At 34.6% G+C, this 14184-nt stretch overlaps 1 protein-coding gene and 1 long non-coding RNA gene across 5 annotated transcripts in view; one reads left to right on the forward strand and one right to left on the reverse strand.

The window, feature by feature from the left end:
- The window catches only part of NAF1 (nuclear assembly factor 1 ribonucleoprotein), a 58256-nt gene that overhangs the window by 38722 nt on the left and 5350 nt on the right, over positions 1 to 14184 (reverse strand). The gene's annotated exons all lie outside the window — the stretch shown is intronic.
- Positions 1 to 14184, forward strand: part of LOC140512227 (uncharacterized) — an 80461-nt gene that overhangs the window by 17995 nt on the left and 48282 nt on the right. For all 4 annotated transcript variants that reach the window (XR_011969754.1, XR_011969755.1, XR_011969753.1 and 1 more), the window contains one exon: positions 13982 to 14039. This is a non-coding gene — a long non-coding RNA (uncharacterized lncRNA). The remainder of the gene's footprint in view (positions 1 to 13981; positions 14040 to 14184) is intronic.

Genomic DNA, 14184 nt, shown 5'->3' on the forward strand with positions numbered 1-14184 from the left:
CCTTCATATCTCAATGTGATGACTGTGCTCATTGTTCTTTCATCTTCTCATTTATAGTTTTTGATACTATAATTCAAATTTGATTCAAACTTTGAGACTTGTGAAGCCAAACATTAAGTACATACCATATTCAAAGTACTGTGCTAGGTGCTGGGAATACAAGCATAAGACAGAGAAGCAAATGTTATAGATTACAAGATTGAGAGCTAGAGGAGATGTTGAAGATTTAGTTCAAAACTTTGCTTTAGATGAGGAAACTGAGGTCCACAAAGTTATTACTTGCCCATGATCAAGAATTTTAAATGTGCTTAGTTACCATTTTACCTTATTTGATTTATGTATTCTTTATACGTATAGGGTATTTTAAAACAATATTCATAGGTGACTATAATTTGGGGATTGATTTTTGATAAAATGGGTAGCAGATCTTCAATTAGAAACAATTCTTTTTTCTACTATTTTGATGGAAAAATTAGATTTTACATAATTTCAAGTGTTATTTCAATATATCAACTTCTGTATTTATTTGAAAAGTATTATTTATACACTTATATGAATATGCTATATTAAATGGGACTTGGTTTTGTTTTAAGAGCACAGTAATATTTGGGACTTTAACAAAAGCTGGATAGTGAAAAGTCAAATTTCCAAAAAAGAAAAAATGTAATGGAGAGGGAAAGGTAGTCATTATCCAGTACAGACAAATAATTCAGGTCAAGACCTCCATTTCCTCTCAGTTATATCAAGGGATAAAACAATGTGGTTATTATGCCATCTTCTCCTACCTCCATTTATTTAGGTAATTGTGTCTATATAGATCTGATCAGATATTAAAATAATGTTTAGTGTCTGAATAACATTCTTTGAGACTAGACTATGTTAGATACTTCCTGAATGTAACATAGATGTTACTGACTGGTTTCTGTACCAAACCAAAGAGCTACATAATGTCAAAATCCAGAAAAAATGGTAAAGACCAAATATTTAAATGTGATCCAAAATAAAGTGATGCCCCTTCATTTCTCCCCATCCAAAACTTACCCATTTTCTCCAGAAACTCTAGAGTTCTCCATAACTTGTACATAGTTATGTATGTAGCTAATGGTGGGTTCACTTTTGGTGTGGCTATTAGACACAATGTTCTAATGGTTTTAGTCCTAAAGATTGAACATTGTCCCGATATTAGTATAAAAACCCCAGTAGCTGAGGCCATAAAGTAAAGGTAATAATGATGGTGAATATTTCCAATGGCTCTTGTGGGTAGTTACTCTTTCTATGATTAGAAGATGTTTAAAGTATGCTTGAAATTATTTAATCATAAATTTTTATTTTAGGTCAAAAGTAGTGCCATGGTCAAAGAAAGTGTACTTTTAATGAAGTTTTGCAAAACAAAAACAAACCATTCTCAAAGAACATATTAACATTTTATTCCCACTGTGGTAGTATACTTGCCAACACTTCACACATTCCAAGAGCAATCTGTTTGTTGTTAGCTCTGTAGTTTTCATTATTTGGGTGAAAAATATCTTTTTAAAAATATCTTTTTAAAAAACTATTCCCTGAAGATCAAACATTTCAAAGAAAGCAGTAAATTTTGTGTATAAAAACTTAAAAAAAAATCAGATGTTTAGATTGTCTTTCTTTGATAATTTCAAAGATTCTAGCCTAAATTTTTATCAAGATGTACAAGTCTTAAATGTACTTAGATTTACACATTGTGAAGGTAACTTTTGCAACGTGGGAAGATTAGACTAGAGAATGGACAGACTAGAATTGGAGCAGCTAGGGGGTATATTGAATAGAGCACTAGGCCTGGAGTCAGGAAGATTTGAATTCATACTGGCCTCAGATACTTAGTATGTTGTATGACCCAGGGGAGGTAGCTGTTTGCCTCATTTCCTTATCTGTAAAATAAAATGGAGAAGGAAATAAAGCACTCCAGTACATTTGCCAAGAAAATGCCAAATGGGATCATGGAGAGTTGGACACAACTGAAATGACTCAGGACTAGAAGTAGGGTAACCAATGAGTAAAGACCTTAATAGTTCTGGTTCCCTCCTGCCTTTCCAGATTTCCACAATCCAAAGTCCAGTCATACTGGCCTAATTTCTGTTTTTTGAACTCAATGTTTCACCCCATTTCTGTGACTTTGACACAGATTGTCCCATCCTTACCCCACCCCTATTCTTAGAATGTAAACTTCCCTTACCTCCATCGCTTAGAATCCCAACTTCATGGCTACAAGTGACAACTTTTATGGGAATCCTTTTCTAGTCCTCATAGCTGTTAGAACTCTTTCTCCTCAAATTATATTCACTGATCCTCCCAGTAGAATGCAAATTTATGGAGGCTAGAGATTATTTCTTCTTTTTTATTTATTCATTTGTTATCCTGAACAAAGCATTAATAAATGTTTGTTGAATTACAGTGTAGCTGTCAAGAGATGAGAAGCAGAACTTTGGTGTTTGTAGTAGGCATTTAATAATGGGAACAAAAGTGAAACATTTCACAGGTAGAATCCACGGGGCTTGGCAATGGGTTGGCTGTGAGGAGTAAAGGAGAAGCAAGATTCAAAGATAACTATAGATTTGAGCCTGGATGACAAGCAGAATACTGCTCCCATCCACAGAAATAAAAAAATAGAAGAGTAGATTTTGGGAAGGAAGTAACATTCAGTTTTGGACATGTTGAGTTGGAGGTACCAGTGAGATAGCAAGATAGAAATGTCCAGCCGTAATTTTGAAATATCCCTAGAATTCTGGACAGAACTTAAGGGTGCAGAGAGAAATTTGGAAGTGGTGTATATAAAACCAAAGCCAGACAGAGGGCCAACCTTGGAAACAGGAAGATGGGCTCAAGTGCTACCTCTGACAAATCCTGGTTTTGTAACTGCTTACTACTTGGACTCATTTGACTTACTTGAGCTTCAGTTTCTTTATCTGTAAAAAGAAGGGCTTAGACTGGATATCAGAGGTCTCTTCAAGCTCCTAAAGGTCTCCTTCAAGACTTAAAATATATTCCTCTGATCTGAAGCAAGTTACCTAGTCTCTCACTGTCCTGGACAACTCTTTATGACTATAAATTCAAGAACAGTTGTGGAACTGCATTGATAGTTTCCTCATTTAGAATTTCTTCCCTACTCCATTGAAATCACAGCTATCCCTTCAATGGATGATGATTCTATGGTATACCCATGTATATTTTGAAGTTATTTTAAAATGTATAACTAAATGTGACTTTTTAACATTTTAATAAAATTTTTCATGTAAACATAAATCAAAACAAAAACCCCTTTCTTAGACTGTATTTCAATGTTCAGAAAATCTGGTTATGTTATAATTAGTATATATAACATATACATTATATATTACATACATTGCAATGCATGTGCAAATTGTATAATATAATAATTATTACAGAATGACTAAGTTGTGTGGGACTCTAGAAGATAAATCAGTGTGGGCTGATGGAGTAAGGGAAGGCTCCATGGAGGATTTGAGACTGCTGAGACTCAAAAGATGAATAAAATTTAGATAAGAAACAGGAAGGAGGGAGGATATATCAGGCCAGGAGAATAGCATGAATACTGGGTCAGATTCAGGGAAACATTATCTTTATGTGACAGTGAAGATATCAGCCTGATCAGCATGAAAGATATATATCAAGGAATAGGGGTGGAGGAAGGAAGGTCTTGAATCGACAGAAGAGAATCATATTATGGAGGGCCTTGAGGACAGTAGACTTGATGGGGTAGGAAATTGGGAGCAAGACTTTTAAGGAAGAGAATATCATGATGTAAATTGCTTTAAAGGATTAGTCTGGCAGTGGTGTGCAAGACTAGATAAGGGAGCACCTAAAAGTGGCAAGGTCAACTGGGATGATTTTGCAGTAATCCCAGGTTAACAATGGTCTGGGTTGTGACAGGGTGAATTAATAGACAAGGACAGATGGAAGAAAATTCTGAAGGAAAAAAAATGCATGACTTGGTGGTTAATTAAAAATGCTTGAGAGGTGAGAATATATAGATTAATAAAATGATAAATAATAGATAACAGATAAGGTAAGTGATATAGATAGATTTGTTAAGTACTGTGTTTAAGCACTAAGAATATAAATACAAGCAGAAAGTTCTGCTCTCAAGGAGCTTACATTCTAATTTTGAAGACAGTATATGAAAGCGATAAAAAATTGAGTAACTGGGAAAATAAGAGATTTATCAGTGTCAGAAAGATGTCGAAGGAAGAAGACTTTTTTGAAAAAAAACTAGAGGGGTAAGGGTAGATAATAAATTTTTATCATGTTGAGTTTAAAGTGATATCCTAATAGTTTCTTTTTATTTGCCCTTCCCCCACTTCCCAAGTTGGTCCCTGTTTTATACACATAAATGGTGCTTGCTTTCCATGTTCAGATTGAATACAAGGAGAGATGAGAGAGAATGATATCCACCTATCTACTTGTTTGTTTCTCTTTTTTTTGCCATTGGTTGGTTAGTAGGGAAAGTTTAGAGCAATGATTCACTGAAGTCCTGTGAGCTTTATATTGATACTCAATGATTTCACAGAAAGTAGACTACTAATTAAGATATAATAGCATTCTCCAGGATTACAAAGTGGAAAACTTTTTTTCCTACATGGAATAGTTATGCCCTACAACTATCTGAATAGCAGGATAAAGATGCCACACTTAGTGGGAAAAATGTTCTTGACATAGCATTGTAGATATAGGCAAGGATTTCACTCAAAATCTAGCATCACTTTCATCGTACCATATTGCCTCCATATAAATAATCATATTTTGAGCCTTTTAAAAATTTACATTGTTATGTATTGAACATTACAAAGATGTATACTTAGGTCTATAAGCATTTTTGGCTCAATAATCATAGTATATTAATTTCTTCTTTTGGAGATGTTCTACCTAATAGTCCCTTTCTGGTTTGAGAGTCTCCAGAGGAGACTATGGTTCTCCAGAGGAAGAGAGAAGGAAATCTTCCCTCTACATAAAATAGTCATGAAAGATCAACCTCCAAGGAGAAGTCCATTAAGTACATTAGAAATTCTTTGTATATGATTACAACAAAGTATATAATGTAATTCATTGTGTGACCATGGGGTAAGGGACATGTACTAATAGTTTTGTTTTGTTGTTTGTTTTTGTCAGAAAAGGGTCCTCACATTTGAAAAGATTAGGAACTACTATACTAAACTGATATTCACTTGGAGGCCCACCCAATTCTAAATCCTGTCATAGGTCTGAAAATCAGGTTCATCCTTAACAACTACTATTGAGACTAAAATCAATAATCCATGGAGTTCAGGTTCCTCAGGATGAGTCTCACAAATACGACTCTATATCCCAATTCCAGATATATCCTTTGCCTCCCAAAAGAGATTAACACCTTCCCCCATTCTGTTTCCTGTCTCAAAAGAACTAGAAAAATGCAAAATGTTTTCTGCTGCTCATGTTAACATCCCTGCTTCCTTCTGCCTGGTTCCCTTGTGAATCTCTCTGTAGCTCCAGACTTGGCAATGAATATGTAGCTTCAAAATCTGTCCACCAAAAGAGATCTTCCAGTGATTACTTGGACAAGACTATTATTGGATATGTCCCCTTTTTCAGCTTCTCCAGTGATGGATCCTGATCAACTGATTGTGCTCTCAAATTCAAACATGGTTATGGCCAGTGGTGCACCTGTATCAGTGCACTCAAAGAGAATACATTTGAGGATCATTTTCAAGTTCACTTTAGAAATGACTTTGATGTTCCTGTTTTCTCATTTGATATTTTTTTGAACTGTAGGATATAGTTCTGGTTCACTTTTGATAGATAGGTGACTTGTTTACTTGCTTTAGTTTTGTTTTGCATCAATTCGCAGTTAAGTATGGAAATTGATATTTGGATATGATATAGGATTTATCTATATGGTTCATTCTGGTTTGGCATTTACAGTTTGGTTAAGGTGCTTGACCACCTACATCACATTTTCCTTCTCATTTACTGTATTAGATCTTAGACATAAGACTTAATGGACTTGCGGTGAATTATATAGATTGTAATTTTAAGAATTAGTTTATTTTTAGTTTAACATTTACATTTATAAGATTTTGAGTTCTAAATTTTTACTCCTTCCCTTCCCCTTCCCCAAGGCAGCATGCAACCTGATATAGGCTATACATGTATAATCATATTAAACATATTTCCACGTTAGTCATGTTGTAAAAGAAGAATCAGAACAAAAGGAAAAAACCAAGAGAAAGAAAAAAGAGAGAGAGAAATAGTATGCTTCAATTTGCATTCAGACTCCATAGTTCTTTCTCCAGATGTGGATAGCATTTTCCATCATGAGTCTTTTGGAGTTGTGTTAGATCATCGCATCACTGAGAAGAGCTAAGTCTATCAAAGTTTGTCATTGCACAGTGTATGTTACTGTGTACAATGTTCTTCTGGTTCTACTTACTTCACTCAGCATCAGTTCATGTAAGTCTAGGTTTTTCTGAAATCCATCTGCTCATCATTTCTTATGAAATAATAATATTCCATTATATTCATGTACCACAACTTATTCAGCCATTCCCCAATTGATGGGCATCCCCTCAATTTACAATTTTGGGCCACCATTAAAAGAGCTACTATAAACATTTTTGTGCAGGTGGGTCCTTTTCCCATTTTTATGCTCTCTTTAGGATACAGACCAAGTAGTGGATATGCACAGTTTGATCACCCTTTGCGTATAGTTCCAAATTGCTCTCTAGAATGGTTGATCAGTTCACAGCTCTACTAACAATGCATTAGCGTCACAATTTTCCCCCATCTTCTCCAACATTTATCATTTTCCTATTTTGTCATATTAGCCATAGATTGTAATTTTTAAACAAATCAATGCACATGCTACTATGAGTATGTTCACTTTCTGAACAGAGTATCTTGATGCATGAACTCTCTTTTTCCATTCTGATGTCCTAAGATGTACATTCTAGCCAACATGAGAAGTTTTACATTTATACAGAGTAGAGAGGTGCCTGTCTGATGATCTGAAGCCTGTCAAAAGACCCTTTGTTTCGAAATGCTTTCCCCCATCTGATTTTCCTAAAATTAACCTGAAAATCTTACTTCTAAAGTTTTTGGTGGGGGGTGGGGTTTGCATGTTTTTTTCTTTTGATTTAAGCATGACTAGTTATTCCCAGTTGAAATATAAATACTTCTAGAGGGGTATATTCATTGCCTTGAATTGCATTGAATTAGCCAATAGTACTTTAGCATGGATTAAGTTAATTGCACTCATTGCTCCATAAACTACTAGGTTAAATGTGGGAGACAGGAAGGATAGAAAAATAAAACACCTATAATAATTGACATTTATACAGCACCCTAAGATTTATAAAGTACTTTATAAACATTTCTTTTGGTCCTCACAAACATCCCTGTGAGGTAGATATTACTAGTACTGTTATCACCATTTTACAGACAAGGAAACTGGGACTTGGAAAAATCAAGTGACTTACTCATCAAGTTAAGTACCAGTTAGTAAGAAACAGTATTCAAAAGCAGGTCTTTTCTCATTCTAGTCTAATTCTCACTAAACCACACTGGCTTTCTAAAACCGTTTTCTGAGGCAGTAGGACCCAGGACAAGCAAGCTTTCATGTAGAGGAAGTAGGAGAGACATCCTGAGCAAGGATAGTGTCTAGGAGAAGTTAAATATGGGAAGAATGCTACACCAAATCTTGGAATGGGAAAAGGTGACAAGGGAACGAAAAATATACTAATAGTCACTATCATCACAGAATTTTGCATTCTATAAGTCTGAAACGGATATATTAAAGAATTTATTTTAACAGTTTTAAGCAAAAAAAAAAGTATTCTTGGATTTCTGCACTTTGTCTCTTAGTCTTTTTGAAGTTTTAAATGAAAGCAGAAAAGCAGCTGGTTTCATTCTTTATACAATCAGACTTTAGTAACTTGCCGTATGTTTCTGAAACATAGAAAAAGGTCATACTGGATATATAACTCCATTGTTTTTTTTTCACTGAAGGACAACCTGTAGTTTTCTCCAGATGTGGAAAACAGTATGTCTAAGATTCATTAAATTCAAGGCTTTGTTCTTGGGCTAAATCTTTTTTGGGGGGAGGGAAGGAAGGTGCACACCTTTTGGTCTGAATTAAACAATTTTAAAATAGAAGAATATAGAAACTAGAACAAAATTCAAGAGCACAAAGGGAACTCCTAATTATCATTTCTTCATCTATATTTATCTTAAAGCAAATGTTAACTAAAAATATGACCTACTAAAATTACAATGTTAAAACAAATCATTGGAGCATAGAAATTGGGATCAGAGGGTTTTTTCATATTTGTAAATTCTTCAGCTTCATTTTTTTTAAAAAAGGGGTAAGTTATCAAAATTCAGAAAAGACTGGTAGGGACAACCCTTAAAAAAAGTCTCAGTTATAATCAGAATATCTCCTGCTTAGTAATGCCTGAGCTACTGAACAGGTGAGAGTTCCGAGTGATCTTACAAGTATGTAGTCCCTGCTGACATTGTTTTGTTGTCATCACCATTTGCTCCAAGAGGGTTTACGATTTAGGCTCTCTTATCACACGTTGAAAGAATCAAAGATCTGAGACTTTCTCTTTTCCTTCCCTTCCTTCTTTTCTCTTTCTTCCCACCTCCTTTCCTCTTTTTCCTTCTTTCTCATTTGAGTGGAGAAAAAGGATACTACCAATGTTTCACTTTCCTTGGACAACCTCACCATTATAACAGGAATGATGGATACATTATCTTTTAACCCTTGGAATGCACAAAACACTGTATACAACATTAGCATTTATCAGACATTTTCCAAACATATTATTTAGTGTAAAATAAAATGTGTAATTCAGATGTGTTTATTGGAGAATGTGTATTTAATGTTTATATGGAGCAATATGGATATTGTTAAGATCAGTAAACCTTTCTTTTGAAAAGCCTATTTATTTTGTAAATTCTTGCTTAAATTGGCCTTCTAGTATTGACCACTATATCTAGGCATAAAAGAGCAAAGGAAAGGCTTCTTTTGTTGGCTTTCTCATGGAAAAAAAATTTTACATGTACATTTTCTTTTTTTCCGTTAAAAATCCATTTTATTATTTATTTTTAGCTTTAAAAAGTATTAGGTTCTGCACTCTCTCCCTCTCTTCTGCCTTTCCTCCACCCATTGAGAAGGCAAGAAATGTGATATCAATTATACATTTCCATATTAGCCATGTTGCCAAAAAAAAAAAAAAGCAAGAATAAAGTTAAAAAATTATGTTTCGGTCTGCACTCAGACTTCATCAGTTCTGTCTCCGGAGGTGGATAGCATTTTTTATGATATGTCCTTCGGAATTGTCTCAGATCATTATGTTGCTAAGAATAGCTAAGTCATTTGCAGCTGATTATTGTTACCATATTACCGTGTTCTTCTGGTTCTGCTTACTTCACTTTGCATCCATTCATATGTGTCTCCAGCTTTTTCTGAAACCATCCCCCTCATAATTTCTTTTTAAAATTTAAAAATTTGATTATTTCAAATTATGTGGAAAAAACAATTTTGACCTTCATTTTAACAATTTTGAATTCCAAATAATTCTCTGCCATCCTTCCTCCCCCTCCCTTCATTGTTAAGACAAGCAGTTTGATAAAGGTTATGTGTATACTGTCATGCAAAACATATTTCCATATTAATCATGTTGTGAAATAAAACACCAACAAAAAACCCCAAGGAAAAATAAAAAACCAAAACAGTGTGCTGCATTCAGTCTGTATTCAGACTCCATCAGTTCTTTGTCTGGAGATGGATAACATTTTTCATCTAAATTCTTCAGAATTGTCTTGGACTGCTGATTATGTTGCTGAGAGTAGCTGAGTCATTTGTAGTTGACCATTGTACAATATTGCTGTTACTGTGTACAGTGTTCTACTTCTACTCACTACATTTTGCATCAGTTTTATGTAAGGCTTTCCAGGTTTTTCTGAAAGCATCGTGCTTGTCATTTATGTTGTATGTTTATACATTTATGTATATGTTGTATCCCTTCAATAGTGTTCCATCACAATCATATACCACAAATTGTTCAGTCATTCCAGAATTGATAGGTATCCCACTTTCCAGTTCTTTGCCACCCTCAGAAAAGCTGCCATAAATCTTTTGGCACATAGGAGTCCTTTGACTTTGCTCTCTTTGTCATATAAACCCAGTAGCAGTCTTGCTGAGTCAAAGGGTACTCATAATTTTATATCCCTTTGGGCATAGTTCCAAATTGTTCTCCAGAATGGTTGGACCACTTCATAACTCCACCAACAGTGTATTTGTATCCTAATTTTTCCTTATCCCTTCAAACACTTGTCATTTTCCTTTTCTGTCATATGTGCATTTTCAACTGTGTAATAATCTAATGTGCATTTAGCACAGTTCTTGGCACATAGTAAGCACTTAATGCTTATTGACTGAAATACTGATAGAAACATTATGAAGTATGAAAAGTGAACAATAAGGAATTCCAGGCTATATCTGAATAGATGAATTATCAGTCAGGAAGCATTTCTAAGCCTGTGTTCCAGACATTGTGTCAAACACTCAGATATATAAAGAAAAATGTAAAAGTCTGTGCCCTAAATAAGCTTACGTTCTAATGGGTATACAATAATTACATATATAAGCATATACAGAATATATCCAAAGTGACCATGGAATAAACCATGGAGAATTTTCCTACCCAACTCAACGTTATGTACTAGGACTTCTGAGTGGCTCTGGTTTCTAGAGGTAATAAAATTTTGATCTTGTCTCTAATAGAATCTAGCCCCTTCCTCCAACCTTATATTGGTCTAAAATATTTGATTCCAATACAATCGTAATAGTGCTAGCATTCTTTAAAATTTGCTTAACGCTTAGGATTTTTAGCACAAGCATGAAAAAAATGTTGAATGACAACTATTTTAAAATAACATACAACATATGTACCTCTATTTAGGGAAGGAAACTTTGGTTGCCTTATATTACTCCCTGGCCTCAATTTACCTTCTCTTGTCAACCTCCCAAGATTTCTCATTAATCCCCTTCATATACCTATACCATGGCAAAACTGGCCTCTTGGCTTCAAACAGCATTCTATCTGATATCTTTTCCCTTTACCTTCATGTTTCTTAAGGATGTGCCATTCCTCACCCTGACCACACCTTGGATTTAGTCCCTCCTCATCACTGATTCTTAGAATCCTTAACTTCCTTCAACTCTTAACTCGTTGATGCCTCCTGTTTGAAAGCTGTCCTGGTCTAGCTAAATGATAGTAATAGCCCCTTCTCAAATTACATTTCATTTATTTAATCTGTGTATATGCTGCATCCACTCAATAGAATGTAAACTCCTAGCTAAACTATTTCATTTCTATCTTCCCACCCAAGCATCTAGACCAGTGCCTCTCTTATAGCAGGTGCTTCATAAATATTTGTTCAATTGAATTTAATAATCTGACAATGTTTAATGCCAATTAAAGTATGGACTGCTAAATGGTCACAAAAAAACAAACAAAACTCTGAGTTGAAATTAAAATTGACAATATTAAGTGATTGCTATATGTAAGCTGTTGCACGAGACTGGAGATAAAAACTATATGATATTTTTCCCCAAGCAGTTGACTGGGTTTCTGGCCACACACATCAAATTGGGGAAAATGATAAAAGCCAGAAATAGTTATGGTTGCAGAATCTATAGGAAGAAAGGCACACTAATGCATTTTTGATAGAGCTATAAATTGGTTAAATTATTTGGGTAACCCTTTAATCCTGACATCCCACTACTGAGTATTTACCTCAAATCGGCCAAAGAGTCACAAAGGTCACAGATGTGCCAAAATATTTGTAGCAGCACTTTTTGTGGCAGGGAAGAAAAAGAACAGAACACACTAACCAACAACTGGAAATCAAGTGGCTGCCCATCAACTAGAGAATTGTTGAAAAAAAATACGGTATATGAACATAATGGAATATTATCACAGTGCAAGAAACTGTGAATATAAGGAATTCAGAAAATATAAGAAAATCTGTGTGAATTGTTACAGAGTGACCTAGGAAAACAATGACTACAATAACATAGGTGAAAATAATTTTTAAAAGTCAGTGTGAATTCAGAATAATTGTAGTCTTGGTCCCAGAGAATAGAAGGTGAAACACACTTCCCATCTCTCAGTGGAGAAGTTGGTTACTAGAGCTGTGAAATGTTGCATACTGTCAGACAGTATATATCATTTTGTCCATAGGTTTTGCTTGTTTTTCTCTGTTACAAAGAATGTTCTGTAGGTAAGTGCTGGGGACAGGGTGTGAAGGGAGAAGAGAGCACAGTTAGGGTTTGTGATATAAAATACTAAAAGCTACCAATAATTTTTTTTTAATTAAAAGGACAGAGCCTTTCATCCTTTCCTACTCCTTAATTTAGTAAAAACTACAAATATTGCTGTTTCGGATCTGAGCAACAATATAAAAAAAAAATGTTTTATTGGATTGTAAGTTCAACGTAAGTCAGTAGTGTATTGTGGCAACCAAAAAGGCTAATTTCATAGAAGAAGGAAGGAGAAATTTTATTGTATTCTGCCCTTATCAGACCTTACATGGAGAATTATAGTCTGTTTGCCAGTTTCTGAGGTATACATGATCAAATGAAAATTTAACACTAAGCACTCATGAGTCACTTTGAGCTGGTGCCTACATACCCCTTGGCAAGTCACTTAACCCCAATTGCCTCATCCTGGCATCTTGATCACTGGATCTAGTCACTGGATTCAGATGGCTCTGGAGCAGAAGTGAGGCTGGTGTCCTGCACAGCCCTCCCTAACTCAAAACAAAGTCAAGTGCAAGTCATGTCATTATTTCTCTGGTAGCATGGTCTTCTTTGGCAACAAAGAACAAATACACATACCCCTTATTGTAGGAGATTTTTAGATGCTTTACAGAAGTACTAGTATTCTATCTTGTTGGCCTTTTCCTGATCCACCCCTAATAATTATATAAAAATGAAATTAAGTTGATCTTGTATTATTTATTCTCAGTGAATCCATGCTAGCTCCTAGTGGTTGCTATTTTCCTCACTACAGGCTTACAAACCATTGATTATGGAATTTTGCTAGAAAATTATTGTTTTCCAGACTATGGTTTATAGAATCCGTCTTATTCTCACTGAAAATTGACATATTTTCCTATTTTCGGTCCAGTGAGCTCTAACCTGATCTACACGATTTCTCAAAGATCACTGTTATACTTGTTCTTTAGTATTTTGGGATTATAATTCATCTGGACAAGGTTACTTGGGGTTATTTCTGGCAATTATCATGTCTTCACTTATTTTAGGTTATGGTTTTATCTTAACCCTTTTAATTCTATTCTTTTTAGTCTGGATATTATTCTCTTTGATGAAGGGAGTAGGTGTTGACTAACTAGCTCCACTTCTTCACGGTAATAGTGTCCTATCTATATCATACAGTGAATCTATCTCTTGTTTTTCCTCTTTTCTTTGAGAAAGCTCAAAAAGCTCTTTTGTTGTTCTTAGCCCTTTTTCACAGATCTCTGCTCATTCCTGGCTTTAGCCTTCTTGAAAATATTTACATAGGACTTTTCTTTAAAAGCATTCTTTTTGGGTATTTGCACTTCTATCCATTGTACCTACTCATTTCAAGAAGCCTATTGTGTAAAGGGAAAATAATTGGATTTGAAACTTGGAGACATGAGTTCAAATCCTGACTCTATAACTAACTACAAAGTACTTTTACAACCTTGACTAAATCGTTTCATCTTCCTATGACTCAGTGTCCTGATCCGTAAAATGAAGAGGCTGAATTAGATGAGCTTTAAAATTCTTTCCAAATCTTAACAGTCTATAGGTCTAAGACACAGGTCATAATAATCATCAGATCTTTAGCTATTTTTATTGATTTCTTCTCAGAAATTATTTTTCTCTCTATTTTATGTCTAGATTCAACCCCTATTCAAGATGGCTGAAGTGGATAACAGTCTGATCTCTGAAAACTAAGGTAATTAAATGTGTGTAAAAATATTTGGTTTAAAAGATTGCCACTAGTCATTTCTATGTTTGTATATTCCTATAAAATAGATTTTTCCCAAATGGTCAAAAAAGCTGAGTTTTGAAAAAATGCACCTGTTATCCAAGTGCTCTGG

Source organism: Notamacropus eugenii, chromosome 6 (assembly GCF_028372415.1).
Source record: "Notamacropus eugenii isolate mMacEug1 chromosome 6, mMacEug1.pri_v2, whole genome shotgun sequence".
NCBI lineage: Eukaryota > Metazoa > Chordata > Mammalia > Diprotodontia > Macropodidae > Notamacropus > Notamacropus eugenii.